Genomic DNA, 7,314 nt, shown 5'->3' with positions numbered 1-7,314 from the left:
TTGAGTTTGAACAAATGATAGCTTTTAATGGCCTCATATCTTCCACCCACTGAACAGTCAACAGAATTGCAAGCAGTTCTCCAGTGAATACTGACAGTCTATCAGTGATCCTTTTTCCTATTTTAACCATGAACTCCGGGACCACAACTGCTACACCAATTTGACTGGCTGAATTCGTTGTTGCATCTGTATATAATTGAACATAACCATAAAACTGGTCAATGTAAGCCTGCACAGTATAGGAGTTTAAAATAAATTCCCCATCCTTATTCTTCTTATCCAGTAGAGTGAAATCTACTATGGCTTCGGGAAGTATCCATGGATGTATTGCTGGTAACTAAACTCTTTCACAAACGTATAACTGATCCAGTTTAAATTCACTTGCTCTTGCACCCACAATCCACCCAAAGCTCTTTGATTTCCGCCTTTCTTTCTCCCAGCAAGGGTTGAGAACTGCTTGTGTTGGGTGATCCTGTCCATGGCCCTGAAGATTTGCCCAATAATTAAGCATAAGCTGTGTTCTTCTCAGTCCTAGTGGCTTTTCCCCCATTTCCACCTGCAAAGCTGCAGTAGGAGTTGTTTTAAAAGCACCTGTACAGAGTCTTAGCGCCTGATGTTGAACAATGTCTAACTTAACTAGAGTTGTGTCTTCAGCTGAATAGTATGCTACACATAATCTAACACAGATCTGACCAACCCCACACATGTGGCTCTCAAGGACTTCCTATCTGCTCCCCACTCCTTCCCAACCAAACACCTCAATATATTTGATACTTTTTTGCATTTATCCACCATTTTCTGAATATGAAAAGCCCATGTCAGCCTTTCATCCAACCACATTCCCAGAAACTCAAACTGCCTAACTCTTTCTAACTCTAAACCATACAACTTTATCTTAACTTCCTCACTAACCCCTTTTCCTTGTAAAGAACATTGTCTTAGTCTTATTCACTGAATATTTTAAACCCCACTTATACGACCACTCTTTAACTTTCCCAAGTGCTCCCTGCAGTTTCTTCACAATAAAGTCAACATTTTTCCCTCTCTTCCATATTGCCATCATGTGAAGCCTTCCTCATAAGTAGATGGCTTTTACCCTTTATATACCATCAGCAAAAAGCCAACACCCCAATCCACCCTCTATGTCATCAAACACATCATTTATCATTGAAGAAAACAACAAAGGGCTCACTATGCTCCATTGAAGTGTACTGTTTTCTACCAAAAACCATCCATCCATCCATCCATCCATCCATCTTCATCCGCTTTGTCTGGGGCCGGGTCGCGGGGGCAGCAGCCTAAGCAAAGAGGCCCAGACCTCCCTCTCCCCAGCCACCTCCTCCAGCTTGTCCGGGGGAATACCAAGGCGTTCCCAGGCCAGCCGAGAGATATAATCTCTCCAGCGTGTCCTGGGTCTGCCCCGGGGCCTCCTCCCAGTGGGACATGCCTGGAACACCTCACCCAGGAGGCGCCCAGGGGGCATCCTTGTCAGATGCCCGAACCACCTCAGCTGGCTCCTTTCGATGTGGAGCAGCAGCTGCTCTACTCTGAGCCCCTCCCGGATGGCCGAACTTCTCACCCTATCTCTAAGGGAGAGGCCAGCCACCCTTCGGAGGAAGCTCATTTCTGCCGCTTGTATCCGCGATCTCGTTCTTTCGGTCACTACCCACAGCTCGTGGCCATAGGTGAGGGTAGGGACGTAGATCGACCGGTAAATTGAGAGCTTCGCTTTTACACTCAGCTCCCTCTTCACCACGACGGACCGGTGCAGCGTCCGCATTACTGCAGCTGCAGCCCCAATCCGTCTGTCCATCTCCGGCTCCCTTCTCCCATCACTGCTACCAAAAACCTTTCAGAATAAACCTCCCCAATCCTCACTTGAATTTGTCTTCCCTTTAAAAAATCCATTATCCCCCTAATACCAAATTTACAGATTTTAATTAGTATGTTTTCTCTCCACATCATATCACAGGCTTTCTCTATATCAAAAAACAACTACACTTTCTTTGTTTATTTGTGCTTTTCTAACTTCATGTTCCAAACACAATACTGGTCCATGGTATTCCTCCCTGTCCTAAACCCACTTTGATGTTCAGAGATAAATCCTCTAGTTTCTAAATAGTACGTTAATCTTTAATTTATCATACGCTTCATTACTTTACAAATATGCGATGTTAAAGCTATAGGTCTAAAATTTCCTGGATTTGTGTCATCCTTTCCTGGTTTCCGTATGGGTACCACCACAGCTTCCTTCCAGCTTTTCGGCAGCCTCCCACCCTCCCAAACCCTACCCTATCCTACAACTCTAACAAAAGCTCTTTACCTGACTGACTAAGATGGTTTAACATGATATAACACACCTGATCTTTTCCTGGTCCTGATATTTTTAATTTCTGGTGCACTCAATGCAGTTCTGACTTCGTAAAAAGAATATTCAATAGATCATCTGTATCTTCTACCATATCCAATAAATCTATATTCTCTGTGACTGTCAATTCTCTTCCTCTTCGCCCTACTTCACTAGCATTGCCTGAACTATGGATTTTGACAAATTATTTTGCCAACATGTTAACCTTTTCCTCATCTTTAATCGTTGCTACTTCTCCATGCCTCAGAATTGGATACCCATACTCCCTTATTATGCCATTCATGCTTCTAATGACCAAACGCTGTGTATGTTAGTCTCCCTCCCAACTGAGTTACAAAAACCTCTCCAGAAATCCTTCTTTGCTTTTTTAACAGTTTGACTTACTTTAACTTATAACTTTCTGTATCCAACAAGATTCTGAAAATTGTGATTCCTCTTTAAAATCTTAAAAACCTCAAAGTTTAATCACTTCCAGACACTCCTTTGTCCACCAAGGTACAATCCTCTTTTCCCTTCCTTCTTCCTTATTGCCCTACGTGCCACCTCTAACACTGCCTTACAAATAGAATCCTATAAATCATCAACTTCAACATTCATATCGATCCTTTGCATTTCTTGATCACTAATTAATCCAAATGTATCCCAATTAGCATCACTGAAACACCACTTCTTGACACCTCTTATATCCTGTTTCTCAACACCCAGCTCTACCTCAATCAGAATAGGATAATAGTCACTCCCTACAGTAGTCTCTTTCAATATCTCCCATTAACAAATGCCTGCCACTGAGTCCGATACTAAAGTAAGATCAATGGCTGATTCGACCCCTGTTCTAACATTTACCCTAGTGCCCCCTATATCATTCAAACATGCATAATTCTTTACCTCCATCAATTCCTCAATCACCGCCCCATTCCAATCATTACTCTTACCCCACAACGTGCTGTGTGCATTAAAGTCCCCACACCAGATTACTCTTACCCCTTAAATATGCACCAGGTTCCTCCACTGCTAATAGTTTGTTAGCTGGATTATGAAAGTTTACCACTCTAATGCTGCCAGTTCCTCCCCATATATCAAGAATTATAAATTCGAACTGCCTTCCTGTAGCTACAACTCTATATTAGATCCCTTGTTTCACAAACGTTACACATCCTCCTCCATTACCCTCCTTCCTATTCCTCTGGACACTATCATCAGGGTTACGCCCCTTCATGCGTCACAAATGAACATAATATGATTGAACCTTGACACCACACCCATTGCTTGTGCAATATCTGGTCGTGTGGCCATGGCAGCATACAATAAACTTCCAACCATTGACTGATACATGCTTGGGTTTACAGGTTGACTGACGTCATCACTCTTTCTTAATTTGACATTTGTGTTAGCTGGAATTTCTACTGGATTTGCACTGTCCATTCCATACTTTTGTAGTATGTTTTCAGTAAACTGTCTCTGATGAAGCACAACATGGTTTTTGTCCTTGTCTTGGACCACTGAGATGCCCAGAATGTAGGATAGCTCAGCCATGTCCTTCATTTTGTAGTGTTTCCTCAGAGTGTCCTTTAAGTTCTTCGTGCTCTCTGTTGATTCGGTAATCAAAATCAGATCATCAACATACACAGCCAATATTTCCAACTCCTGACCTGTTCTAACAAACACACAATGATCTGAAGTACTCTGTGTAAAACCAATGCTTTTCATAAACTCTGTAAAAGCTTTGCTCCAGCAACGTGGAGACTGCTTCAGTCCATATATTGACTTGTTTAGTTTGCACACTAGATGTTCCTGCCCAGGTTTGATGTAACCCTCTGGCTGCTCATGTAGATTTCCTCTTCCAGGTGTCCATTCAAGAATGCAGTCACAACATCCATTTGAAGCACATTTAGATTGTTTTGCACAGCAAATGATAAAGTACGAATTGAACCAAATCGTACAACCGGAGAGAATGTTTCATCGTAGTCTGCACCATAAATCTGTGAATAGCCTTTGGCATTAAGTCTGCACTTGAATCTTCCCACTTGTGCATCACTGTGATGCTTAACTTTAAAGATCCATTTTGATCCAACTGCTTTGCAATCCTTTGGTAGAGCCACTAAATCCCATGTGCCATTTTCCAGCAGTGACTCATATTCCAAATCAGCTGCTTCTTTCCACTCCTTTGCATTTGGACTTGACATAGCCTCTTCCAGTGTATTTGGTTCTGTGACACAACAGATGTTTGCATAATGGTCAACTGTAACTACGTCAGCAAACTCCTCAAATCCATATCTCTTTGGAGGTCTTCTGATCCGCTAATCTCCTTTTGTAGCCTCACTGGTGACAGTCTCCTCAGTATTGTTTGTCTTTCATCCGTGTGTAGTGTCACTTCATTCCCCAAACAGAGATCATTTTCACTTTCTTTGCAATTAAAATCTGTTTCATTGAAGACCACATCTTGTCAAATCAGTATTTTTCTTTTTTCCTCATCCCGCAGTCGGTAGCCTTTTGCATTCGTTGCATATCCCATGACGAACTTGCCTTTTTGTCCAGCTTCTTTCTCTCGGTGTTTGGAACATGTGCATAAGCAACACATCCAAATACTTTCATATGACTAATGTCTGTTTTTTTCCATACCATCTCTGATAGGGTGTTTCATTCTTTTAAGCAGATGTTGGGAGCCTATTCTGTATGTAAGCTGCAGTAGCAACAGCTTCTGCCCAGAATGTGTTTAGCAACTTTGCATGTGATGGCATACTTCTAGCTGATTCCACTAGAGTTCTGTTTTTTCTCTCTGCAACACAATTTTGCTGCAGTGTATGTGGCACAGTCACTTCATGGTGGATGCCTTGAGCTTTCAAATATACTTGAAACTCTTTAGATGTGTATTCCCCACCATTGTCAGTTCTGAGTAGGGATGGGTACCGGTATCCACATAATAGATACCGGTACCCATCCAGTATCTATTACCGGATGGGTACCGGCAACTTTTTCCATAATGGCACCGGTTCTGACATAAACATAAGATATTGGGCCGCTATTGTGTTGCTTTAAATGTGTATTTTTTGGTGGTTAAAAAAATGTTGTTTATTTCTTTAATAAATAATTTTGACCAGTAAACTCTCCTTGTTTAAACATGCACCATTGTGTGATCTTTCTTTGCTTGTGACTTCTTGATGTTGGTAAATACAATAATGTCTGTGAAGGTTCTCAGTCATCCAGGTCATCGTAGTCTAAGGAGCTTGGAAAGAAAAGGGTCTGGACTTCTTTAAGTTGCTTGAAGACGTTTCACCTCTCATCCGAGAAACTTCTTCAGTTCTAAGGTCAAATGGTGGAGAGTCCCAGATATAAACCTAGTGGGAGAAACCCCCCACAGAGGGACAAAAGGACCCCCTGATGATCCTCTAATCGCCTGAGACAAGGTGTGAAACTGGGTGTGGGTCCCAATCAGCCAGAGTTTCGGGTGAGCTCATTGTGAAACCTGGCCCCACCTTATCATGAGAATTCCTGAGGTCAGATGGCCCAGGATGTGAGTGGGCGTTAAGGCGTCTAGGGAGGGATCTCAAAACTGGATTATAGATGGCAGAGAGTTGGTGTCATAAACCACCGCCTCTGGTCGCTCACAGTGGACATAGATGGCTTCTTTTACTCCTCTTTCAAACCATCTGTCCTCTCTGTCCAAAATGTGAACATTGGCATCCTCGAAAGAGTGTCCTTTATCCTTAAGATGCAGATGGACTGCTGAGTCTTGTCCTGTGCAGGTGGCTCTTCTGTGTTGTGCCATGCGCTTGTGAAGTGGCTGTTTGGTCTCTCCAATGTAGAGGTCTGGGCATTCCTCGCTGCACTGTACAGCATACACCACATTGTTAAGTCTTTTTCGTGCTTTTCTTAGATGACACCCAACTTTTTCTATCCATGAAGCCAACACACAACAAATAGTTAAACTGCAGGAATGTCTTAAAGACAAAGACTTTATCCCAATTCAAGGTCTGCAGCCTTAAATGCAGCGTTTTAAGGCCGATTACGTCACAGCGATGTGACAAAGATCGTCCCAATTAAAAGAGTCCTCCAATTGCCCCCTTCTTTTCCCAAGATTTGAAGGCTGGGTCCAGTGTAGCCTTCGTGGCCCAACATATCCCACAATTCCTTGTGCAGTGGTGGGTGCGGATAATTTTTTGGGAAAAAACACGGCGGCTCTCTGAAACAGATTGACTGAAGAGTAAACTTTTAAAAGTAAGTACTGGACATTATGTCACTTATTTATGTGCAAATCTTTAATAGCGAAGAACAATAAAACATTACTGTTGGCCACATGTCTGCAAAGTTATGTGATATTAGTGATGATAAAACTTTCAGCGTCAACTTGTTTTTAAAGCCTTTACTTTAGAATAGTTCAATAGTTAACCTTAATCTTACATTGAATGTGATGATTTTATGGATGACTAAACTCAGTAATATATGACCTTTCTTTTTCTGTTCTAAATTCAGGTCATACTGAGGTCACGCACGTGGCACTTTAAACAAAAACAAAAAAAAAAAACATGCAGTAGAAATACTCCTGTTCATGACTTTAAGTAACAAACTGATACAGTGTCTCCTTTTAGCCGTTTAATGTCAAATGACCATTCCTTCTTTAAAATTCAAAGCTTTGTATAACCTTTCCATATCATTTTCCAGAAACTCTCCGCATTTAAATGACAATAAAACAGCAGTTACAACAAAAGATGCACATTTTGTAGTCCATCTTCACCTATTGTTTAGGAGAGACAATAGTAAGACTGTTCAAATTCGCAGCACCGCTCTTCTCTTCTACTGAGTCCTTAGCAATTCTCCTACCAGTGATGAAGTTTTCGTCAAGGCCAGGAAAAAAGATTAATAGAAGGAAATAGGATGTACCTCACCTACTTGCGAAGCGCAGCTGCGTCACGTGACCGCAAAGTAACGAATCACAGCAGAGCAGGAAG

At 41.9% G+C, this 7,314-nt stretch overlaps 1 protein-coding gene across 1 annotated transcript in view; it reads right to left on the bottom strand.

The window, feature by feature from the left end:
• Nucleotides 1–7,314, bottom strand: part of LOC113029618 (uncharacterized) — a 430,622-nt gene that overhangs the window by 63,607 nt on the left and 359,701 nt on the right. The gene's annotated exons all lie outside the window — the stretch shown is intronic.

This window comes from Astatotilapia calliptera, chromosome 9, assembly GCF_964374335.1.
Source record: "Astatotilapia calliptera chromosome 9, fAstCal68.1, whole genome shotgun sequence".
Lineage (NCBI taxonomy): Eukaryota > Metazoa > Chordata > Actinopteri > Cichliformes > Cichlidae > Astatotilapia > Astatotilapia calliptera.
This window is presented reverse-complemented; position numbering and strand designations above follow the sequence as displayed.